This window comes from Lepus europaeus, chromosome 2 (assembly GCF_033115175.1).
Source record: "Lepus europaeus isolate LE1 chromosome 2, mLepTim1.pri, whole genome shotgun sequence".
Lineage (NCBI taxonomy): Eukaryota > Metazoa > Chordata > Mammalia > Lagomorpha > Leporidae > Lepus > Lepus europaeus.
In genome coordinates, this window is record NC_084828.1 from 11,011,780 (window position 1) to 11,038,185 (window position 26,406).

General features: G+C 48.1%; 1 pseudogene; it reads right to left on the minus strand.

Moving 5' to 3' along the window:
• Nucleotides 1-1,190: 1,190 nt before the first annotated feature.
• Nucleotides 1,191-26,406, minus strand: LOC133746697 (developmentally-regulated GTP-binding protein 1-like; annotated as a pseudogene).

Below are 26,406 nucleotides of genomic sequence, written 5' to 3' on the forward strand. Positions count from 1 at the left end.
GGGCAAACTTGGGTGTCTTGACTGCTCTGCCAGGGAGCCTTAGGCTGCTTCCTAAGCCCGAATGCACGCCCTTGCCCACCCTTCCAGATCCTGGGGCCTTGGCCAGTTGCCTTCAATACTTATTTCCGTCTCAGTCTACTGTCTGAACCATCTAGAACTGCTACCTGTCTAAATCACTCGCCTCTGTTGCTGCCCGTGTGCCTTGCAGAATGAAATACTGCGAAGTTTGGTTATTTCTTAGGGCGGGCATTTGGGAGTGGTTTAAATGTTTTTCAGTCCACCAATTTCCTAATTTCTTTACATTTTTGATCAACCCGGTAAAATTTGGGGGTGGGGGTGGGGAGAGGTTGCAGGGAAGGTGGCTTAAATGTCAGGTTACCGTATTTTCTCTCCTGCCTCACCCTGGCCTGCAAAAAGCTAACTGTGAGATGTTTGTGGGAGACCTGCTCCTTGCCGCAATACCTTATTTAGGAAAGGGATACTTGATATATTTCTAAGATCTCTGGGGCTTTAGAAAGCCAACATACTTCCCGCATCTCGCCTTGCTTCTAACCGGCCCATCGCGGGCCCCCTGGGGCCCTGCACGTAACGTGTCCATAAAGTCGGAGGTTATCTGCACACACGCAACACCCAGGCGGACCACGTGGCAGGCTCCAGGCTCCAGGAACAGGAACAAAGGCCGCAGCGGGAGGGGGCTGCAGGCAGCGCGATCGGGCGGCGTGGGCGGGGGGCTCCAGGGGGCGGGGCTTCCTGGGCGGGGCGCCGAACAAAAGCCCGCAGGAGGACCCCCGCGCCGGGCAGCAGGGGCGCTGGCACCGGGTGGAGAGGGCGCCGGGGGCGAGCGCGCAGAGCGCAGCGAGGAGCTGGCCGGAGAGGGGTGGGCGCTGGGGGAGGCGGGGAGCAAGCAGTGTTGGGGCGGCGCAGGGGTGAAGCCTGGGGCAGGTGTCAGCTCTGGCATGGGGGTTTCATCTCCAGAAATGTGCGGCACCAGCTCGCCTCTTCTCCGGCCACTCTCCCCTCTGCTGGTTCCTGCCTGATCCTTCACTGGATGGTGCGTCTTCATTAATCGCCATAGTAAGATTATAATCTGAAGAGCTAAGGTGATGTCTTTTATGGCTCCAGCGGGGGTCAGGGGACAGGGGTGGCCCCACAGGCGGAGTGTTGGTGGCTGGCTGCCATGACAGCACCAGTCAACACTTCTTGGTGTTAAGGTCCACAGGGGAGAACCATGGCGAGAGCAGGCCCTGCTGCTGGTGCGGCGGCTGCCCTGATCCAACCAGAGGAGAATTCCCTCCTTGTAACCAGATACGGCTGAGCAGAGGTTGACTCAAAGGCGCAAGGCCCATAAACACTAGATTACAGCAATGGTGAGGCCGCACAGGAAAGCTCAAGGCCAAGTTTGCCTTGAGGAACCAGCATTGCCCCTTTGATCTGAACTTCTTCGGATTTTTCCTTGCACTGGAGAGGACGACTGATGAGTGTGTGGGAGGCAGAAGAGATTCCAGCAGAGAACATGCTAGAATGGCTGTTTGCCGTGGAGAAGATAGCTGGTAATAAGCCAAACGCCTCAAACGCAATGAGGAACATTTTATAGCTCAGGATGTGTCAAGTCAGAACATAATGTTGAGGGCTATAGAGTGTGTGTTGTTCCAAACGTAATAGGAACAATAGCAGCGGCCATCTATGGTGACCAAAAAAAAAAAAAAAAAAAAAAAAAATACCGTAGGCACAATTAAAATTACGAGATAATTGGAAGCTATCAGACGGAACCTCCCACAGTAAATCATCTTGGACATTCAGCCAAGGTTTACTTTGATCCTAGAAGAATATGCTGAAAATAACGTGGGAATTTAGCTCGCTAAATAAGGAAGCCTGCATCACTCAGAAAACTCAGAGAGTGTCAGGCCATTGCTCCCCTATAACTTTTTTTTTTTTTTTAATTTTTTGACAGGCAGAGTGGACAGTGAGAGAGAGAGAGAGACAGAGAGAAAGGTCTTCCTTTTGCCGTTGGTTCACCCTCCAATGGCCGCCGCGGCTGGCGCGCGGCGCTGATCCGAAGGCAGGAGCCAGGTGCTTCTCCTGGTCTCCCATGGGATGCAGGGCCCAAGCACTTGGGCCATCCTCCACTGCCTTCCCGGGCCATAGCAGAGAGCTGGCCTGGAAGAGGGGCAACCGGGATAGAATCCGGCGCCCTGACCGGGACTAGAACCCGGTGTGCCAGCGCCACAAGGTGGAGGATTAGCCTAGTGAGCCGCGGTGCCGGCCCCCCTATAACATTATTACAAACAGAACAAACCCTTCTGGAGATAAAGCATCATTACTATTACTATTCTTAAACAATTCCTGCAAAGGGTTAACTTTCTTCAGGGGTCGATTATCCACCAATCTTCGGATCCTTTTTGTTTTTCTTTTCTCCTTTATTCCAAATGTTCGGAATCTAAAAGAGCTGGCCTCTGGGAGGAGGGTTGACACCTGCTCCTCAATCATATGTTTGCTTGATTGACATTAGGGAGTAGCCAGAGAGGAGAATCTCCTGTTACTAATGATTCAGCGATTAGGTAGTGCCACGTCCCTGCGCGCACCAGGAGCCAGGGCTGTGCACCCACAACCAGCGGCGTAGTAGGACCATCGGGCTGAAGGTGAGGAGGTTCAGCCTCAGGCTTTGAAAGTGGTGCTATGAAACTCCCCGGCTGCGGGCCCGTGGCTCTGTTTGGATTCAGACCAAGCCCTGAGTAAGTGCCACGGGCAGCACCAACAGGTTAAGACCCAGAACCCGTTCGTCTCCAACGCTGCTGCCGCTCAGTTGGTTACCGTGCAGTACATCCTCCATGCTGTAGCCAAAGGCTCTGAAAATTCAAATCTGTCTCAGTCTCTCTGCATTTTAGACATTTCTGTGGCTTCCCCACTGCACTCAAAGTACCACTGGGGTCTACAAGGCCCTTTCTTCGGTGGGGTCCACCTGTCTGCCTAACCCTCACTATGCCATCCCTTCGTGTTTGCATGTCCCAGAGCTCTGCACACTGTCCCACCTAGCCTGTGCCCCTCGGCCTGGAACACACCTCTCCCTTCACCTAGCCTATTCCTAACTTCGGCTTTTATGCCTTGTCATGAGATGTATCATGTAGACAGAAATTGCATAAAACATATACGGCGATTTTAAAGAATAACTGCGTAGTCAACACCCGGGTATCCCTTCTGTACAAGCATGTCCCTCCCCTACCCCCGACCTTGCTTTCCTTTATAGTCTCACCACTTCGGTATGCATTGCTAAGCAATGCCTTCTACTGAGTGTTCTGTGAGCATCCTTCTTTTTCCTCCCAACATTATGAGCTTCTAGCAAGTTATTGATTGTAGCTACAGCTGAATTTATTTTCATGGTTGTTACCATCCCATTGTGCAACTGAACCACTGCCCATTCTACTGTTCTTAGATTTGGGATTCTTCTGTTGAATGTAGCTATTGCACATAATATTGATGGGAATATTCTTGTCCAGATAGACTCACGGAAATTTGATGGTACTTCAAACATTTTATGGAGAATAGCATTAAAAGATAAAGTTTGGTGCAAAAATATTGAAATCAGGCCGGCGCCGTGGCTTAACAGGCTAATCCTCCGCCTTGCGGCACCAGCACACCGGGTTCTAGTCCCGGTTGGGGCACTGGATTCTATCCCGGTCGCCCCTCTTCCAGGCCAGCTCTCTGCTATGGCCCGGGAAGGCAGTGGAGGATGGCCCAAGTGCTTGGGCCCTACACCCGCATGGAAGACCAGGAGAAGCACCTGGCTCCAAGCTTTGGATCAGCGAGATGCGCCGGCCGCAGCGGCCATTGGAGGGTGAACCAACGGCAAAAAGGAAGACCTTCCTCTCTGTCTCTCTCTCTTACTATCCACTCTGCCTGTCAAAAAATAAATTAAAAAAAAATTTTAAAAAATATTGAAATCAATGCATAGTTTTTCATAGTATACATTTTTGAATTTTTTTTTTCTAAATTTTTTATTCATTTGAAAGGCAGAGAAAAAGAGAGAAACAGAGACAGGGATCTTCTATGCATTGGTCCACTTCCCCAAATGCCCTACATCCAGGGCTAGGCCAGGTCAAAGCCAGGAGCATGGAACTCTGTCCAGGTGTCCCACATGAATGGCAAGGACCCAAGTACATGAGCCATCACCTGCTACTTTGCAGGGTATGCTTTATCAGGAAATTGGACCTGAAATAAAAGAACCGAGACTTAGCCAGGCACTCCAATACGGAGTAATTGCTGTGCCAAATGCCTGCTCACCGTGATACACATCTTTATGAACATTTTGAAGACCTCTCATGTGCATAGTTTTCAAAACTTTTGCACCAAAATTAATTTATCTTTTAATTATCTTTCCAGGGACTTTTCAAGTACCCTCGTATGTACATGTGCAAGGGTGACTGTAAGGCCTGCACCTAGGAATGCAATGTTACTTTCCTTGATATGCGAAGCTTCAACTTTTCTAGATAATGCCAAATGGCTGTCCGAAGTGGTGGTACCAGTTTGCACTTCCATCAGCACAGTATGTCATTTTGCTAACTCTTAGTCTCTGCTTAGGTGAGTTGTGATCATTGGCCCACAGTAAATGCCTGCTGTTGCACCAAAAGACTGCCCCAGGCACCCCTCCTGTGTTGCTTTAGCACCTGTGCTTTGTCCAGTACTTCAGGAATCACACCACGTTGCACGCATACAGCGGGTGTGGAAGGAAGTTGCTCAGATTCCCCGCAGCTGTCCCCTTGAACCGCCGCTGGGGCTAGGTAGTGACCAAGCACAATGAAGTTCCAACTCTGGGCTCGTGTCTATCACACCAAGAACCCCTCTGACGAAGAATGGATGTCCAGAACATACAAACAAGCTCAAAACTCAGTAATAAGAAAACAATCCAATTTTAAAGTGGGCAAATGATCTAAAGACACTTCATCCGAGAAGATAACAAAATAAGGCAGAGGTGCATATGAGAAGATGTCCGGCATCAGTAGCTTTTAAGAAAGTGCAAATTAAGTGAGATACCACTGCATGTCTACTAGAAGGCTAAAATGAGCTAGATTCAGAAGGTCGGGTGCTGGTGGAAGATGGGACTTCTGGAACACTCAGTCTCTGCCGACGGACACTTAACAGGGTTTGTTCACTTTGGCGATTTCTTACAATGTTGCACGTCGATCTGCCCTATCTGCGGCTCTTCTACTCCCAGGTATTTACCTAAGATAAACCAAAAGCTTGTGCACAAATGTCCACAACAACTTCCTTTGTAATAGTCACAAACTGGAAGCAACACACATGAGCTTCCCCAGGCGAATGGCTGAACAAATTGTGACATACCCATACAGTGGAATACTGTTTGGCAGTAAAAAGGATTTACTATTTATAGATTCAACAATGTGAATGAATCTCAATTTGCTGGGTAAAAAGAAGCAGACAAAAAAGGAATACAATGGAATAATTTTATTTATATAAAATTCTAGAAAATGCGAACTTATAGTGACATAAAACAAATCAATAGTTGCTTGATGGGTTGGCAAGAAGCAGAGAGATTGCAAACTTTTGGGCCTGATGGATATATATTTATTATCTTGATTAAGGCAATGTATTGAGGTGGATTCGTTCTGAGAGGAGAAGCACAGTGGACATATGCATATGTCAAAAATCATCAAAGTGCATATTCTGTATAGTTTATTATATATGGGTTATATCTTAGGCTGTAAAACTATTAAGTCATTCATATCATTATTACACTGTAAGGAAAGCCTTTTTTCCTATTATTTACTTATTTTCATCTACTTCTACTTAAAAGAACAAGAGAGAGAGAGAGAGAGAAAGAGAAAGATCTTCCATCTGCTGGTTCACTTCCCAAATGCCCACAAGAGCTGAGGCTGGACCAGGCCAAAGCCAGGAGCCTGCAACTCAACCTGAGTCTTCCACATAGTGGTGGGGGCCCAAGTATATGAACCATCATCTGTGGCCTGCCAGAGTGCATTTGCAGGAAGCTAGATCATAAGCAGAATAACCAGGACTTGAACCAGCCCTCTAGGATGGCGTGCAGGTCTCCCAAACAGCGGCTTAACCCACTCTCTATGACACCTACATGAAAAGTCATTTCAGATAATTCTCTGATACACCTCTAGCCTTATCTCCCTCATTTCCCCTTCCCCAAATTCCTGCATTAGGGGTCAAGAACATACCCACCTCTGGTATTCAAATCAATTAAGCAAAAGCAAGAGTCTATATGGAAAGAATTTTGCGAAGTTCTCCAGGAGATACAAAGATGTATGTGAAATTGTCCAGGGGGCCAGCACTGTGCCTAGTAGGTTAAGCATCCACCTGTGGTGCCAGCATCTCATATGGCCGTGAGTTGTTTCCTGGCTGCTCCACTTCCAATCCAGCTCCCTGCTGATGACCTGGGAAAGCATTGGAAGATGGCTCAAGTGCTTGGGCTCCTGTATCCGCGTGGGAGACCAGAAGAAGCTCATGGCTTCGGATGGGCTCAGCTCTGGCTATTGCAACCGTCTGGGGAGTGAACCAGTGGAAGAAAGACCTCTGTCTCTCTCTCTCTCTCACTCTCTCTCTCTCTCTCTGTAACTCCATCTCTCAAATAAATAAATAAATAAATAAGAAATTGTCCAGGTCCTTGGGAAACTATAGTCAAGGTAACAAGAAGATTAAAGTGTGCTTAAAGATAAATTATCAAATAAGATTTATGTATCAATTCTAAAAAATGGAAAGCATATAAAAAGACAGCAATTATCTGCTTCACAAAGAATAGGGGCAGGGCTGGCACTGCGGCGTAGTGGGTAAAGCCACTGCCTGCAGTGCCACCATTCCATACGGACGCCAGTTCAAGTCCCAGCTGCTCCACTTCTGATCTCTGCTGTGGCCTGGGAAAGCAGTACAAGATGGCCAAAGTGCTTGGGCCCCTGCACCCTCATGGGAGACCTTAAGGAAGCTCCTGGTTCCTGGCTTGAAATTGGCGCAGCTCTGGCCATTGCAGTCATTTGGGGAGTGAACCAGCAGATGGAAGACGTCTCTCACTCTCTCTCTCTCTCTCTCTCTCTCTGCCTCTGCCTCTCTGTAATTCTTCCTTTCAAATAAATGAATAAATTTTTTTTTAAAAAAGAGTAGGGGCAAACATTTTCCATAGAGAGATTATTCTGGGCTGGGATGGTTTGAGCATGTTTCAGAGATGATGTGGGATTTGGGCTGGAATGTGAAGAATGGAAACATTTGGACAGGAGGAGGGAAGATGAGCACAAAATGTTTTGATGGGGTCTGAGGATGGTGATGTTGAGTATGCAGGTTTGACAAGAGGAGGGCATTCTGTAGGAGAATCCTGGGACCCGGGTGCACAGAAGTGGCACCGGCCAGAAAGTCCAAACTCTCCAGCTTTGATCCATTCTAACATGAAGAAGAACTTAGGAGGTGGTGAACCTTTCACATTGGAATCATTCAGTAGAGAGTGAAGGTGGAGAGGAGGTGATGGCCTCAAATTGACAAGTCCCTCCCCATCCTGGGACACTGGCCACAGACAGCATCTTTGAGGGTGGCACAGGCTGGAGGCCATTCATCACGTTGACCTGACCTTTCTGCTCCATGACTACGGCCGGGCTTCCTGGCCCAAATCCTTCCAATCCCAAAAGTGCTTTTAGCGCCTGGCCAGTCCCCAGGGCTCTGGTCAACTCTGTGATTCCTCCAGATGTTGTCACAATACACTTTCTTTTTGCTTAAGACAGAGTCTGTTTCTGTTGTTTGCAACCAGGAAGCCTGACTGACAGAATTCTCTCTCAGTGCTTTCCTTCCCTTCATAGCCTATTGGCCAGTCTCCGGGGGACATCAGGACAAGCCTATTCCCTCTTCAACATGAGCGCCTCCTGCAGCTGCACACAGCTTTCTGGCCTACCCTGAGCCCCCTCTTCTCTAGGTTAAATGTCCCAGGTTCCCTTGGGCACTGCTCATCTTACATGGGCTGATTTGCTTCATCAGCCTGGATGCTCTTTCTGAGGTTGCTCAGTCATGTGCATTCAGATCGTTATGATTCAACAAATAATTTTTGAATGAGCAAATCTCATCCATTTAAAGTCTAGTATTGGGGCCAGCACTGAGGCATAGACACTAAAGCTGCCTCCTATAGTGCCTGCAATCCATATGGGAGCTGGTTAGAGTCTCGGCTGCTCCACTTCCAACCTAGCTCTCTGCTATGGCCTGGGAAAGCAGTAGAAAAGGGCCCAAGGTCTTGAGCCCCTGCACCCACATAGGAGAGAGACCAGGAGGAGGCTCCTGTCTCCTGGCTTTGGATTGGCACAGCTCTGGCTGTTGTGGCCATCTGGAGAGTGAACCAGCAGATGGAAGACCTCTCTCTCCTCTCTCTCTCTCTCTCTTTGCCTCTGCCTCTCTGTAATTCTGCCTTTCAAATAAATAAATAAACATTTTTAAAAAATGTCTAGTGTTGGGCTAGAGCCATTCCTTTTTATTGTTCTTCCACACAAAACCATGTTATAGTTCAAGTACTAGTTTGGCTACCAAAACAAAAGTTAAAAAAAGCAATGGCTGATGATGGCTTATTTCTCTCTCATGGGAAGGCCTGGAAGTAAGCAGAACTGGGGCCCCGGCTCTCCCCGTCTTGTTGCTGTCTGTAGAACCTGGCTTCTCCTTGTGGTTCAGTGAGGCCGTACTCATCCCAGCACCATGTTCTCATCCCAGAAGCAGGAAGGGGAGACAGAAGGAAGGTCTTGGGTTATTCCCTGGATGGATGCAGCCCAGAAGTTGCACCTATCATAGAACCCGGTTCTTTTATTTTTTTTAAGATTTATTTACTTATTTGAAAGTCAGAATTACACACAGACAGAAGGAGAGGCAGAGAGAGAGAGAGAGAGAGAGAGAGGTTTTTCATCTACTGGTTCACAGTTGGCCACAAAGGCTGGAGCTGCACCGACCTGAAGCCAGGATCCGGGAGCCTCCTCAGGGCCTCCCATTCAGGTGCAGGGGCCCAAGGATTTGGGCCATCTTCTACTGCTTTCCCAGGCCACAGCAGAGCTGGATTGGAAGTCAAGCAGCTGGGACTCGAACCAGCGCACATTTGGGACGCCAGCACTGCTGGCGGCGGCTTCACCCACTATGCCACAGCATCAACCCTGGAGAACATGGTTCTTCTTATGGCTTGACTTTATCTTTAAGAGGAACTGGAAAATATAGCTTTGGTAGGAGAGGACGGTAAACTAGCAATCTCTGCCAAAGACCATGTATTGCAATTTGGGTAACTTTCCATCAATTAAGAATAATGAGATGCTCCACAAGTTACAAGTAGTTAATCAGCTGAACTTACTTATATTCAGTCAATGTTGGGTATTTTGCAAGGCTAGAGTTACTGGAAGAGATGAATTTTAGGTATATTTGATTTCATGGACTCCCCATGGCACACGACCTAAAGGTCAGATCTGCACTGGAATTTTCCACTAATGGAGACAACCAAGCAGCTATTTCCCTTGAAAGCAAACCCCACAAGTTTGCTTCACACAATGAGTTGAATGTACTTTCATGCGTATTAGATAGAATTCTTCAAATTACAAGTAATAGAAAGTGACTCTAGTTTGTTTGGAAGGGAGGGATGAATTATGGTAAGTATACCAGATGTCTCCCAGGACTCATGGCAACGTGCATCTGATTGGGTCTCTGGAACTGTCTAGAGCCAGGATGCTCTTCATCTATTGTTTCTGTTTCTCCACCCATCAGCTTAATTCTTCTGATCTGAAAGGACCCTTTTTCTCTGTTCTGTAGTCTGCACAATGGGCAGCATATATTCTCAGCTTCTTAGGCTACAAACAATCCCTGTAACCCCCTACAGGTAACCTGAGGCTCCCATTCAGTCGGTATGCTGATTAGCCTGATTTGGTTCAATGGTCCACCCTTGGGTCAATGAGGAGAAATATTTTTCAGAAAGGGGAGGCTAGACAGGCATGGATATCTCCTCCAACCATGCCTGTGTGGTGAGGGTTGTCACAAACGCAGAAACACAGCTGTGAGGTCTGTTATGTGGAGATAGAAACATGGGAAAATGGAGGTAGAGGAGAAACTATGGCTTTTCTGGTCACAAGCAATAGAAACCCATCCAAAGGCTCTGCTGTGGTTTGAATGGATGCCCTCCAAAATTCGGATGCTGCCATTGTGATAAAACATGAAGAGTCTTTAAGAGCGCTTAGGGAGATCTTTCATTTAGGTTTTGTTGTTTGTTTGTTTGTTTGTTTTTTGTTTGCTTGTTGTTTGTTTGCCAGAGTGTCTTGGCTTTGCATGCCTAAAATACTCTCATGGACTCTTCAGCCAGATCCGAATGCCTTAAGGGCTGATTCTGAGGCCAGAGTGCTATTTAGGACATCTGCCATTCTATGAGTCTGCTGTGTATCCCACTTCCCATGTTGGATCTTTCTCTCCCTTTTTTATTCTATCAGTTAGTATTCACAGACACTAGTCTTGTTAGGGAGGCCTGCATTGCAGCACAGTGGGGTCAGCAGCCACCTGTGATGCCAGCGTCCCATATCAGAACACCAGTTCAAGTTCCTGCTGCTCCACTTCCAGCCCAGCTCCCAGTTAATATGCCTGGGAAGGCAGCAGAGGAAGATGGCCCAAGTGCTTGGACCCCTGCCACCCACGTGGGAGACCCAGATAGAGTTCTGGTTCCTGGCTTCTGATTTCAGCCTGGTCCAGCCCGCTGCTCTCGCAACCATTTGGAGAGTGAACCAGCAGATCAAAGAGCTCTCTTTATCTCTCTCTTTTATCTCTCTTCCTCTATCTCCCCTATCTCTCTGTCACAGGTGACACTTATATGTAAAAAAGTAGAGTGATTAGGCCACGAGAGCCCCTCACTGTTGGACAGAATCCGGTGTTCTTCTAGAAGGCTTGAGAGAGGAAGTACATTTCTCTCGCTCCTCCACCTGTCTCCTGGGATGCAGCATTCCAGGCACCATCAGTAGACACCACCTTCACCTTGGGCTTCCCCAGCCTTCAGAACTGTGAGAAAACAAATTTCTGTTTCCTACGAACTGTTACCACCTTGCTTATTAATGTTCTTCCAATATCAATAAGCTTTGTGGGTTCTTGCCACGTATTCAGAGAATTCTGAATACCAGCTTAAATAGACCAGACAACATGGTAAGTTTTAAGGATTTGAGAAGTGAGTAGGAGAGTGAGGGCTTTATCTGGGGGAGAAAGAGAAGTCTAGAAGCTAAGCTGGGTCCACACCAAGCAGAGAACAGGCCAGGAGCGAGCCACGGGCAGCAAGCATGCAGGCAGGAGAGCAGAGAGCCACAGGCCCAAGGCCACGCGCCTGGAAGGCACAGGCAGCAAGGGCAACAAAGGGCAATAAAGGGAGGGGCCCACGTGCTCCAGGCCATTTATCCACTTCCAAAGGGGAGTGGTTATGTAGCCTGATTGGCAGGTGGGTGTATAGGTAGGGTCAGGTAGGGGCATGAGATCACACAGGGGGCGTGGTGAAGGCGTGGTCTTCCACCTCATAAACCCAATCAATTTTATCCTACTGCCTACATCAGAACCACCCAGTCTCAGGTGTCCTGGATAGCAACCCATAACAGACTAAGCCTCTTAAGCACACTATGCAGTGAACCTCTTAGAATTACTTGTTCTGATTAATGCTTGTGTTGTTAAAGTTGTAATATTTTAAAACCTAGGTTTTTCCTTTTTTTTTTTTTTTATTTTTGACAGGCAGAGTGGACAGTGAGAGAGAGAGACAGAGAGAAAGGTCTTCCTTTTGCCGTTGGTTCACCCTCCAATGGCCGCCGCGGTAGTGCGCTGCGGCCGGCGCACCGCGCTGTTCCGATGGCAGGAGCCAGGTGCTTATCCTGGTCTCCCATGGGGTGCAGAGCCCAAACACTTGGGCTATCCTCCACTGCACTCCCTGGCCACAGCAGAGAGCTGGCCTGGAAGAGGGGCAACCGGGACAGGATCGGTGCCCCGACCGGGACTAGAACCCGGTGTGCCGGCGCCGCAAGGCGGAGGATTAGCCTGTTGAGCCACGGCGCCGGCTAAAACCTAGGTTTTTCATAAGCCTTTGTGTTTAACTTACAAGTCTCATCCTTTTCAATGTCTACTAATCTCTATATAAAAATTAATCACTTTTTAATTAATCATTTATCTTTGATAAATGTTGGATTGACTCAAGTTAGCCTTATTTATAAGTTTAATATTCAATTTCCTAAAACATTTTGAGTGCATCTAAAATTAAAATATATTCTCTAAAGTGCTTCAAAAACACCTGACATAGCAAACTTAGACACCTGACAGGTACAGTCTTTGTAAACCTTGAAGCAGTTAATAAATTTAATAAATCCATGGAGGAAATTTACTTAAGATTCACGGTGGGTAACTGCCAACTGTTTTCTAGTGTTAATTTCCCTCTTTTCTTCCTTTTAGCCAAAACCTCTGGGTTTTGACTGGACACATGGTCCATTCAACCACAAACTACATTCCCCAGGCTACACTGAAAATAGCTCTGACCACATGACTATGTTTGGGCCAATGGAATGGGTGCTACAGCCAGCTCATCTCCTTAAAGATACTCGGACTCTCTTCCCCACTCCCCTTGGATGTGATGGTGAGCTACCATCAAGCAGGGAGCTGAAGGTGAGAAGGAACCAATTCTTTTGAAAGTCTCAAACAGCGAAGATGGTTGGCCTTCAGATCAGGACTAGTGAGAAAGAGTAAAATAAATTGCTATCATCTTTGAGCCGTAGGGCTAAACTGTATCTTCATAATACAACTTTCAAAGACTATCCATAAATTTAGTTAATTATATACTCTTAAATATTTCAAATTCAAATTGCAAGTCTAAAATGCCAGGTTCTCTCATACAAGGGAATTTCAAGTTCTTGGAAAAATGGAATTAAATTATGAAAATTAAAAATATAGGAACCAACATTTGTGGTGTAATGGGTAAAGTCACTGCCTGTGATGCTGACATCCATTATGGGTGCTGGTTTGTGTCCCGGCTGTTCCACTTCCGATCCAGCTCCCTGCTAATGGCCTGGGAAAAGCAGCAGAAGATTGCCTAAGTTTTTGGGACTCTGCCACCCATGTGAGGAACCCGGATGAAGCTCCTGTCTCCTGGCTTTGGCATGGCCCTGCCCTGCCTGTTGAGGACATCTAAGGAGGGAACCAACCAATGGAAGGTGTCTCTGTCTCTGTCTATCTCTCCCTCTCTCCCTGTAACTCTTTCAAATAAAAATAAATATTTGAAATATATGTATATGTATATATAAATTTGATTTCTCAATATAAGTTTCATCAAGCTTGAAACACTTTTATAAGCTAAATGATACTAACCAATTAGCTGAGAGTCCAGGGCATTTAACCATGTCAATGCAGTCATTTTTCATTATTAACTGAAGAAAAGCGGGTGCTCTTTAGAGATTTAAGATTAGGGCAAAAAGAAGTCAGAAGAACCAAGTCAGGACTGTAAGGAGTATCCCTAATGATTTATCAGTGGAACTCTCACAACACTGCCCTTGGATGAGCGTTGTCATGGTGGAAAGCACCAACTAATGAGGATTTCCCAGGCATTTTCTACTAAGGCTTTGGCAAACGTTTGCAAAACACTCTCATAACAAACAGATTTGACCATTCTTTGGCCCCCCCATAAAGTCAACAAAGTGCCTGGAGCACCCTAAAAACTGGCTGTGACTTCTGCCTGTGACTGCTCTGCTTCTGCCGTGGCTGAACCACAGCCTCCTCTCGGTAGCCACTGCTTTGATTGTGCTTTCTCTTCAGGATCATACTGGCAAAGCTGTGTCTCTTCTCCTCTTATAATTCTTTGAAGAAATGCTTCAGGATCTTGACCCATCTTGTTTAAAATTTCCGTTGAATCCTCTGTCCTTGTCTGGTGCTGATCTGGGCACAACAGTTTTGTCACCCACTAGGCAGAAAGTTTGGTCCACTTTAAGTGCTGAGTCAGGATTTTCTAAGCTGAACCCATGGAGAGATCTGTGGGTTCTGCTGTAAATGGTCAGTCCTCTCCAATTAGCACACCAGCAAGATGAATTTTCCCTTCACAAATCGGTGAGGACAAGCTGCTGCTGCAGGCTTCATCTTCAACACGGTCTTATCCATTTTTAAAATGAGTTTCAATTTGTCAGCTGCTAATCTGTCCGGGGCATTGTATTCTAAGCTATTCCTAAAACATCAGTGCCTTCACAATTCTTCCGCCCAAGCTTTACCAGAAATCTGACGCTCATTCTTGCTTCAATTCGCAGAATTCATGTTGCTCTGATATGGAGGCTTTTCAATTGATGTCTTCTTCTTAGTGCTTCAAACCAGATCCTGTTCAAACACATTATAATAATTTTGGCAACCCCCAAAATTGAAGCCCATGCATAATTTCTTCAAAATACATATTTTTCACAAACTTTTCAAAGACCCCTTTTATGTTACATTTTCTTTAATACCTTAAGCTCTTTAAATAAGACATAGATTACAATGATGATTACAAACTTTTTCCTAGCCTTACACACAAGAAGAGTGTATCTTTATGATTTTATTTATTTACTTGAAAGAATTATAGAGAGGCAGAGGTGGGGGGAGGGGTCTTCCATCCACTGGTTTATTCTCCAAATGGCGGCTACTGCCAGAGCTGAGCTGATCCGAAGCCAGGAGCCAGGAGTTTCTTCCGGGTCTCCCATGTGGATGCAGGGGCCCAAGGACATGAGCTATCTTTCCCGCTTTCCCAGGCTATAGCAGAAAGCTGGATCAGAAGTAGAGCAGCCAAGACTCAAATCGGCACACATATGGGATGCCAGCATAGCAGGCCAGGGCTTTAACCCGTTGCACCACAGTGCTAACCCCAGAAGAGTGTATCTTAGTCTTTTTCTGTGTTGCCATTAACAGAATATCACAGATGGGATAATAAATACTGAACAGAAATTTATTTCTCACAATTCTGGGGATTGGGAAGTCAAGACCAAAAGGCTAACATTGGTGAGGGCTTTTTTACTGTGTCATCCATGGCAGAAGGTAGAAGGGAAAGAGGGGGGAGAGAGAACTTAGAGAGAGAAAACATACAAGAGGGGCTACACTTGACCTTTTCAAAGAAACCCACTCCCACAATAACCGAATTAATGAAGATGGAGCTCTCATGGCCTAATCCACTTGTCCGCACCTCCCAACACTGTTGCCGTAGGGCTTACGTTTCTCACACATGCTTTTGTGACACACGGCAGAGGACTGTATTTCATTGAATCTAAGATGTAATATGCAACATTATTTTAATGTTCTCATTATTTTTTTAAGATTTATTTATTTATTTGAAAGTCAGAGTTACACAGAGAGAGAGGTCTTCCTCTCTGCTGATTCACTCCCCAATTGGCCGCAACGGTCAGAGCTGTGCCAATCCAAAGCCAGGAGCCAGGAACTTCTTCTGGATCTCTCACATGGGTGCAGGGGCCCAAGAACTTGGGCCACCTTCCACTGCTTTCCCAGGCCATAGCAGAGAGCTGGATCGGAAGTGGAGCAGCTAGGACTTGAACTGGAGTCCGTATGGGATGGTGGCACTGCAGGCCAGGGCGTTAACCTGCTGCACCACAGCACCGGCCCCTTAATGTTCTAATTATTTTAATGTTCTAATGTTTTTAATGTTCTAAGGGAGAAGAAACATCATTGTATATAATTGTAAATGTCATTGATTGTAAAGGACTTCCAATTTCCAGAATGTTAAAATGTAAAATATGCACCTTGAAATCAATAAAATATGGCAACACTGTAGTTTTGATTTAGCTCACCACTGTTTTTTTTTTAAGATTTATTTTTTATTTACTTAAAAGAGTTACAGAGAGGAGAGGAGAGATGGAGAGAGAGAGAGAAAGAGAGAGAGAGACCGGTGCCACGGCTCAATAGGCTAATTCTCCACCTGCAGCGCCGGCACACCAGGTTCTAGTCCCGGTCGGGGCGCCAGATTCTGTCCCGGTTACCCCTCTTCCAGGCCAGCTCTCTGCTGTGACCCAGGAGTGCAGTGGAGGATGGCCCAAGTGCTTGGGCCCTGCACCCCGTGGGAGACCAGGAGAAGTACCTGGCTCCTGCCTTTGGATGGGCGCGGTGCGCCGGCTGCAGCGCGCCGGCTGTGGCGGCCATTGGAGGGTGAACCAATGGCAAAGGAAGACCTTTCTCTCTGTCTCTCTCACTGTCCACTCTGCCTGTCAAAAAAAAAAAAAAAAAAAGAGAGAGAGAGAGAGAGAGAGTGAGGTCTTCTGTCCACTGTTTCATTCTCCAAATGGCTACAAATGGCTGGGGCTGAGCCAAGCTGAAGACAGGAGCCCAAAGCTTCTACCAGGTCTCCCACATGGGTGCCAGGGGCCCAAGCACGTGGGCCATCTTCTGCTGCTTTCTCAGGTGCATTTGCAGGGAGCTGGATGGGAAGTGGAATAGCCGGGTCTTGAACCAGTGCCCATATGGGCTGCCGGCGTCACAGCGGAAGCTTTACCTACTACATCATAGCACCGGCCCCTCACCATTGCTTCTGTACAGACCTCCATGGTGGACTACTCAAGACCTTGATTCAGTCACAAATTCAAGTTCTGGATAGAAAAGTAGAGACCAGGTGCTAGACACCGGTTCAACCAAAATGATTTTCTAGTCATGAATCCTAGAACATGATCGTATATCATGTGCTCTGTCAACATCATGATTTCACCCACACACATACATACCCCAGGCTGCAACTAATCTCTTTGCTATAAGATTAGGGTTAACTGACCACCACCTGCAACACTGTTTCTATATTTTTGTCTATCTCATTAACCCATCATCTTGTAATTACTACATTGGGAAAGAAAACACACGGGTTTATCAAAGAATTTGAAAACAGATCTTAGAATCGAGGAACAGTGTGTAGCCAGGCCTCCTGAGGAATTAGATAGAATCCTCTTTTTCTTGGGATTACATATCTCTTGTTTCTACTCTCTCATGAGGTGTCTGACACGGTCCCACTCTTCCCCGTATCCCTCCACACTCTCTGATCACCCATGCCAACCATGGAAAATGCCTAGACCATAGCCTAGACCATAACGTGAGTGTCAGGTGCTGAGTGCAAGTTGAATGTAGACAGTGACTACCATCTTTGCAGGAGGAGAATCTCCCGTGACATCCATCTTGGAACCCATTTGAATCGATGAGCGTGTGGTGAGGAGCTATAAATCCTTGGATCCCAGAGAAGAGCCATCCTGGGGACTTGTAGGCAGAGCAGATCTCACCAAAGGCAGCTGTTTGGAGCAGTAGAACTTGGTGGCTGAGAGCACGGAGCCACAACCAGATGGCCTGCATCCAATGTCTGTGTTATCCTGATCAAATAACCGAACTTCTCTGTGCCTTGATTTCCTTTTCTGTAACGTACTCATACCTAAGGCATACAGCTGTGGTGAGGATTCCGTCCATGGTAAATGGAAAGCAGGAGAAAACTTCCCTGCCAGATGGTGACTATTAATAAATGTCTGTTGTTATTGTACAAAGAGAGGCTATGGACGCCTGGTGCTTTCAAAGAGAAGCAGCTCCAGACTGCCAAGCCCTGCCTGACTCCTGCTCCCTAAAAGCCCTCTCTCTCCACAGTTGGAGAAACCTGACTCCACCTGAAAGCTCACTGGCACGCAGGGAGCTGAAAGAAAAGCTCACCTCAACAGAGGGATTTCAGAGAGCTCTAATCTGCTTTCCTTGGACCCGCCATCCATCATCCTGCTGCCGACTGGCCCTTGACCTGGAGAGTCAGGTCTGATAAACCACTTCCAACTCCTTCCCAAGAGGAGCGGTGGGCAGCAGAAGGGCTGAGAGCCTCCTGTGCCCTGTGTGGTCGGGCACTCACACACACTGCCTCCTTCCATCCTCACACAGTGGACATGGAAGGATCGATCCCTATTCTTCATAAGAAGAAAAGGAGGAGTGAAGTTCAAAAACGTCTGGTGTTTTGTTCTCAACGCACCCAGCTGGCTAGAGGTGGAGACTTCACAACCACAAGTGTCTGACTCCAAACCCCATCCCCCCTGAAGGCTGCCTGCCGCCCCTACACACACACCCATTGTTCCTTGGGCAAAGACACATCTTCATGCACACATGCAATTATTCCAGAACCAGGAAATACCTGCTCGGGCTCACCACTGTGCAAGAGGCTGAGATAGGAAATGGAGGTAAGGATGAGCCTCGCTTGCAAAGGGCCTGCATTCTAATCCAAGAGATGGACAAAAAGACACGGGTTTTCTGAACTTGCTCTCCACCTCAGTGCTAGAACCATCATCTTTCTTGATTTGATTTTCTAGATTAGATCACCTGGTTTGCCTCTGGCCAACCAAACCTAACAAGTGATTCCGTCTCCATCATGATTTGCCCAGGATGCTCATTCTCAATGGAGATCAAAGCAACGACACATCTGACAGTAGGGGATCCCACCCTCACACCACACACAAGTGTGGGATTTATGGAGTCACTTACCTGCAATGTCAGTCTTTGTGCCTGGCACAGGGACACGATGGTAACCAAAACCACACGTGTGTCTGCCTCTCGGAGAAAACCTGAAGAGGTAAAATCAGCCTGGCTTGGTGACTGAATGGGAGAGGGAGATGGAGCTCCCGTTCAGTGTCATTGAATGGTGATTGTTGATGTGGAGGGAGATCAGTGGAGCGGAAAATCGGGAGTTTCGTTTGGGGCAACATAGCATCTTGCTTGACAGTGTGATGTTAGCAATCAAGCATCCCAAGTTCCACCCTAGTTATGCCATGTCAGCCCCACCGCTTACTTTTGTATCCATTTTCTTTCTTAAAATGAGGAAAATAGCAGCTCTGGTCCCCAGGGCTGTGGTAGGGATGAAGTACGTTAATTAACGCAAAGCATCTTAAAAAGAGCCTGGCTCCCTAAGAATTGGCCTTCAGGGTGGACATTCAGTGCAGTTGTTAAAATGCTGCTTGGCTAGTCCTGGTCGGGGCGCCAGATTCTGTCCCAGTTGCCCCTCTTCCAGGCCAGCTCTCTGCTGTGGCCCGGGAGGGCAGTGGAGGATGGCCCAAGTGCTTGGGCCCTGCACCGCATGGGAGACCAGGAGAAGCACCTGGCTCCTGCCATCGGATCAGCGCGGCGCGCCAGCCGTGGCTGCCTTTGGAGGGTGAACCAATGAACCAATGGCAAAGGAAGACCTTTCTTTCTGTCTCTCTCTCTCACTGTCCACTCTACCTGTCAAAAAATAAAAATTTAAAAAAAAAAATGCTGCTTGGGACATCTGCCTGCCCCATCAGGGTATTTGGATCTGAGTTCCAACTCTGCTCACAATTTAGTTTCCTGCTAATGAGCATGTTAGGAAGCAGCAGGCGATGGCTCAAGTACTTGGGTCCCTGCCACCCACATGGGAGACTTCGGTGTTCCCAGGTCCTGACTTCAGCCTGGCCTAGCCCTGGCTGTTGGGGGTGGGTGGCATTTGGGAAGTGAACCAGCAGATGGGAGAACTCTCTATCTCTCATTGTCTTTCAAATAAATAAAAAATGTTATTTTTAAAAAACAGAATTAACCTTCAGGGTCTGGTAAGTTTGAGGAGCCTCTGAGAGGTCAGCAGGTCAGCTCCACTGGTCTTGGTCTGATCACCACTGGGCCCTGACCGCAGGAGGGAGTCCCACTTTTGTGAGCCCAAGTGTGATTTTTTTTAAAAAAAAGATTTATTTTATTTATTTGGAAGACAGAGCCTCAGAGAGAGGCAGAGACAGAGAGAGAGAGAGAGAGGTCTTCCATCTGCTGGTTTACTCCCCAGATGTCCACATTGGCCGGAGCTGCACCGATCCAAACCCAGAAGCCAGGAGCTTCCTCTGGGTCTCCCATGAGGGTGCAGGGGCTCAAGGACTTGGGCCATCTTCTACTGCTTTCCCAGGCCATAGCAGAGAGCTAGATTGGAAGAGGAGCAGCCAGGACTAGAATCAGCGCCCACACAGGATGCCAGTGCTTCAGGCCAGGGTGTTAATCTGCTGTGCCACAGCGCCGGTCCCGGTATTTTGTTTTGTTTTTTGTTTTTACTTTTATTTTCATTTATTTGAGAGGCAGAGAGTTGCCATCCACTGGTCCACTCCCCAGAGGTTCACCAAGGCTGGGGCCAGGCCAGGCTGAAGCCAAGAGGCAGCAGCTTCATCCAGCTCTTCCCCCGGGTGGCAGCCTCCCCAGGTCCACATAGCAGGAAGCTGTGTTTGGAAAGTGGAGGCAGAACTCAGACTCAGGGCACCCTGGTAACCACTGGGCCAAGTGCCAGCATCCGTGGACTAAGATCTGCGCAGCTGCTATAGGGACCACAATGTGGGAAATGAGCCCTAGGTGCTTTCTAGTCGATTCTGGTTCACCGTGCGTGCACAGTTTCAAGCCTGTCTGATTGTTTTCGCACACCTTGAAAGTCAATATCCAGGCCAGAGCCCTGCCCCGCCTCAGGGAGGGGCTCAGGTTCCCTGGGGAAGGTCCTGCCTCAAAGGTTCTGGACTGCATCCAGGACCCTTCCAGGCCAAAGGGAAGGAAGGGAGTCAGAGGGAGGAGGGCAGGGCCAGGCGGGGCAGGGATAGCCCCGTGCTTCATAAGGGAGCTGTCAAACTGGGCTTCAGCGCTTACAGGGTCTCAATTTCATTACGCATGTCTTCTATTAGAAGATCAATATAACCTCGTTGCAGAAAATCTGGGGAACAGGACACAGAAGATGCCCATGACCCCACAATCTCAGCCACCGTTGGTACCTCTTTCTAGACTTCTTATGGATGTGTGTTTTTATTCCCATCATTTTAATCCAGCCATCCAAGAGCGTCATTTTGTGTTCCGTGTTTCCCCCGCATGTCCACCTTCTTCTTCCGAGCTGTGATTTCAAACTGCATGGACCACCCGAGGGAACACCTCCGTCCGCGTTGTCTGCCCCTGCTGTTTGAGGTTTCAGTTCACACTTGTCTACTTTGCATTTTTGTAACTAATTCCTAGATGAGCATCTTTGTGCATTGGCTTTTTCTGCATTGGTAAAGTTTCCTTCAGTGGGCCTCCCAAAGTGGAATTTCTCCAATCATTTGTGGCTCCCGAGGCCTACTGCACATTGTACTTTCAAAGTACTCATCCGCTGTGCAGAGCAGGATTCAGTTAGAATAAGAAGTAAGGGAAACTGAGGCCTTTTTTTTAAAAAAAAAAGATTATTTATTTAATTGAAAGGCAGAGTTAGAGAGAGAAGCAGAGAGAGGAGAGAGAGAGAGAGAGAGAGAGAGAGAGAGAGAGAGAGAGGTCTTCCATGCACTGATTCACTCCCCAGATGGCTGCAATGGCTGGAGCTGAGCCAATCTGAAGCCAGGAGCCAGGAGCTTCCTCTGGGTCTCCCATGCAGGTGCAGGGGCCCAAGGACTTAGGCCATCTTCCATTGCTTTCCCAGGCCATAGCAGAGAGCTGGATCGGAAGTGGAGCAGCCGAGACTTGAACCAACACCCACATGGGATGCTGGCACTGCAAACGGTGGCTTTACCCACTACACCACAGCAGCAGCCCCTCTAGGTTTCTTGAAAACCCCAAGAAGAGCGAGCATCTGATGTAGGACTCAGGACACCCATGTTCCGTGTAGACGTGCCTGGTTTACACCTGGTTCTTCCACGTCTAATCCAGCTTCCTGTTAATGCACACCCTGGGAGGCAGCAGGTGATGGCTCAAGTACTGGGGTCCCTGCCACCCATGTGGGAGACCCTGATGGAGTTCCAGGCTCCTAGAACTGGCCTGCCCTGGCTGTGGTGGGCATTTGGGGAGTAAGCCAATGGCTGGAAGATTGCTCTGTCTGTCTCTATCTCTATATATCTCTTGCTTTCAAGTAGAAATAAAAATAAGTAATACAATGAAAATATATTTGAAAAATTTAAATGACAACACAGTTTCTCCAGGGCCACTGTGAGAGTTCAAAGATCCAGAAAGAGGAACTCGAGATGACTGAAAATGCCGGAGCCGTGTGGGAAATGATGCCAAAAATGAGTCATGACTCTAAACTCATGGATGCCCACGTGCGCATGGTGCCTGCCGCTGCACCACCCCAGACAGCCGACTGCTCAAGTGCTGAGTAGTGGAGACCGGCACAGTGAATTGCAGGCAGGTGCAGGGGAGGGCCAGGCCCCTGCGGCGTCATATTTGAAGGGCAAGCTCTAATCTCCTGGGAGGTGGCATGGAAAGTTACTCAGAGGCAGAATCTGCCCTCTCTCGATGGCTCCTAGAAGCCACCCCACCCTGCACCTCACCCAGGGCGCCATATAAAAAGGCAGTTCCAGCACCCACTCCCTGTTTGGTTCCAAGCTGCCTGCCTCGGCCCATCCCTCCCATCTCATCCTATTCCTGGATTTTATCCCTGCAGTCTCCAACCTTGTGGTCAGCCTTTCACTCTTCCAGGGGAAAAGGGTACAGTCCTTTGGCATCTGCCATTGAATCCCCCAAACCGTAACTCTGGCTCCACTTCTGCCAGCTAGCCAGCTACGGGGCGTCTCTGCTGGTCGCTGTGTGTCACCCGCCCCCCGGAGGGCTTCCTCCCAAGCTCTCCTCTCCAGCTGTGTGGTTACCCAGACTCTGCCGACATCTGGGTCTTCTTCCAGCCCAGACCACTCCCCGAGCACAGGCCCACATTTCACCTGCCATTAGTGCTCCTACCCGGATGTTCCGCAGCTCAAGAGTCAGCCAAAGCCAGTGTCACCTCTTTAGGTCTCCCCTTCTCCAGTCTCCTGTTCTGCGAGACACACCACCAAACACCCAGGCCTTATGCCAAATAGCTGCCGGTCTCCTAGCCTTGACCTTATTCCATCTGATCCCCAGATAGCTCTCAAATCCACCCCTTCCCGACCTGCCTCGCTCCAGGCCCTCACATGTGCCATCCTAGTGACCACTTGACCCATCGCACTGATCTAGGTCTTCTCTCTTCTATTCCGTGGCTCCCAGAATAGTCCTTCTAGAATAATTATGTGGTCTGGTTGCTTCTCTGTTTAAGACCCTAGCAGCTTCTTGGAGCCAGGGGTCAGGGATAACATTCCAAATCCAGCCATTCACTCACTCACCCAGCAGACACGCACAATGCTGGCATAGGGAATACAGGAGAAATGACGCTCCGTGCCACACAAGGTCATCTGAACAGCTCTGCCGTGCACACCCCCACCTCGCACCCCACGGGTGCACTCAGTCCTGGAGCACTGTGCCTCCCTGCCTCTGACAAGTCGCTTCTTGTTCTTTCTTTGGCTAACTGTTATTTGTTCTTCCCAAGCAACTACATTCTCAGCTCCTCTCCAAAGCTTCCCTAACACCCCTCCTCCCCTCCCCAGCCCCCTGTGTCCATACCTGCACTTCCTCTATGCGCCAGCACCTGTGTTTACCTCTGGGTTGGTGTTGACCACACAGTGTGCTGACATCACTTACTTGCTTATATTCCGTTCCCCACCCACCTTCTCCACACACACACACACACACACACTTATTAAGCCTTTTAACATAGGGCTTGGGTATTTCATTGTTGTTTAATTAATTAATTTTTAAAAAATAATTTAACACATAGTACTTAACATTTTTATGAGGCACAGTACAATATTTCTTTTTTTTAAAGCTTTTATTTCATGAATACATTTTTCATAGGTACGACTTTAGGAATATAGTGGTTCTTTCCCCCATACCCACCCTCCTACCCCAACTCCCTTCCCAACTCCCTCTTCCTCTCCCATCCCCTTCTTCGTTATGGTTCATGTTTAGTTTAATTTTATACACAGAGGACCAACTGTATGTCAAGTACAGATTTCAACAGTTTTCACACACACCCCCCCCAACACACACAACATGTGCAGTACAGTTTGAGAACAAATTTTGCAGTTAATTCTCATATCCAACTCATTAAGGACAGAGGTCCTACCTGGGGAGTAAGTGCACAGTGACTTCTGTTGTTCCTTTAACAATTAACACTCTTATTCATGATGTCAGTGATCAATCGAGGCTCTTGCCATGGGCTGCCAAGGCTATGGAAGCCTTTTGTGACCACTGACTCCTTCAGTATTTGGACACGGCCATAAGCAAAGTGGAAGTTCTCTCCTCCCTTCAGAGAAAAGTACCTCCTTCTTTGATGGCCCCTTCTTTCCACAGTACAATATTTCAACAAGACCTGGGATTTTTTTTTTTAATCACCAGTGCCCAACAATACCTAGTACCTAGTCCGCATTTGGTAAATGAACTATATGAAGATATATGTCATTCCTGTTTTAAGTTAATAACATGTCATATTTGATGTATTTATTAATGTAATTCACTATAAGTGCGAGTAATTGTCTTGGTCACCTTGGGTACACCATTTTGTTTAAATTTATTTTTATTTATTTGAAAGGCAGAATGACACAGAGGGGGAAAGACAGAGAGAGATCTTCTATCCACTGGTTCACTCCCCAAATGGTCACAACGGCCAGGTCTGGGCTAGGCAGAAACCGGGAGCCTGGAACTCTATCTGGGCCTTCCACGTGGAAGACAGGGGCCCAAGTACCCCATCTTCTGCTGCCCCTAAGGTGCATCAGCGGGAAGCTGGATTGGAAATGGAGCAGCACTCCAATCCCGGATGCCTGCATTGCAAGCAGTAGCTAAACCAGCTGTGCCACGTGCCTGTGCCTGGATGCACCATTTAACAAACACTGGAGAGAGAAGCAGGGAGTTCACGGGGGTCGATGTCCACTGAACAAATGTTACTGAGTGCCTACCGTGTGCCAGGCATCATCTTAGCACTGGGGATACAGCAACGGAAAAAAAAAAAAAAAAAAACGGACAGAGTTGCTTTCCTCACGGAGCTTGTATTCTTACCGGAAAAGGCAGACCATACACACATACGCAAGTAGAAATCTCAGAGGCTGACGAATGCCGTGAAGAAAACACAACCATAATTGAGGAGAGTGTTCTTGGAGGCAGGAGGTGAGCTGGGGAGGCTTCTGTCTGCTTCCTCCCAGTGAGTAAGGAACCATCCACTTCTGGAATGTTCAAGAAAGCTACCGTGGTCGGCCCATCCGGAGAGGCAAAGGGAAGGTTTCAGTTTGTCACCGTCTGGGCGGCATCCTCACCCTCCAGCATTTGGTCTTTTTTTTTTTTTTATTTTTGACAGGCAGAGTGGATAGTGAGAGAGAGAGACAGAGAGAAAGGTCTTCCTTTTTGCCGGTGGCTCACCCTCCAATGGCCGCTGCGGCCAGCGCACCGCGCTGATCCAAAGGCAGGAGCCAGGTGCTTCTCCTGGTCTCCCATGCAAGTGCAGGGCCCAAGGACTTGGGCCATCCTCCACTGCCTTCCCGGGCCATAGCAGAGAGCTGGCCTGGAAGAGGGGCAACTGGGATAGAATCCGGCGCCCCAACCGGGACTAGAACCCGGTGTGCCGGCACTGCAAGGCGGAGGATTAGCCTGTTAAACCATGGTGCCGGCCTCAGCGTTTGATCTTTACCCACTGTCTGAGGATTGTGCTTCAGACCACAGCATACGTAAATTCGTGCTTCAGATCTTTGTGAGTCTTCAGGCACAAATCCTCCCCCGAGGTCCTGGAGTAAGGCAGAGCCACCGGGGATGGTAGCTGGCCTTTGAGGTTGGTGTAAAACTTCAGGAGTTTGAGGCAGTTCCAGATCTTTTCCAACAGGTCATCAATGCAGATGATGCCTTACCTCCTAGATGATACCCAATCCCTTGGTACAGGCCTGAGCAATCTTATCTAACACAGAGATACCAGGGCTATAAACTCAGCTTCCTCTCACCACGCCAATGAGGTCATCAGCTGTGGTCATCGCTGGGCAGAGTCACTTTGGCACTGTGAATTCTGTATTCATCCAGAATGTTCTTCACAGCTTCAGCATCCAGTTCACCCAGAGGGCAAGCACCCACGAGATTAATGCCTCCCTTGTCCTCCTTCTTAAAGCCAGTGTTGGGAGCTTTGCTGTTCCAACGAATGCCAACGCCTTCCAGCTCGTTTGTAGTCACCTCCATAGGTCCCCAGGGTTTCAGGGCATCAGGAACAACAAAGACCACTGCAGCGATGTGATGGCCTCCACCTTTCTCGTCCCTGGTACCTTTGGTGACACCTGACGGATCCAGGAGCTGGATCTTGGCACCTTTGTGCCTGATGACACTGGGCACAGGGCTGCTCCCTCAGCATATGCCCCGCCAGATTACTGGGCAATGCTCATCTCCCCACAGATGGAAGACCCACAAACCTGATCTGAGCATCACCTGTCTTGACCACATCAAAGCCTTCTGGTCCACCAGGTCCTCCACCTTTTGGAGGAGTGAGTCCTCGGGGGAAAGTCCAGCAAGGTGAACCTTAAGCAATGCTCAGTGTGATGCTGTGGCCTAGTTCTTTTGAGTCCAAATCATCTGAACTTTCTCCACAATCTTTGCAAAGGTGCTGCTCAT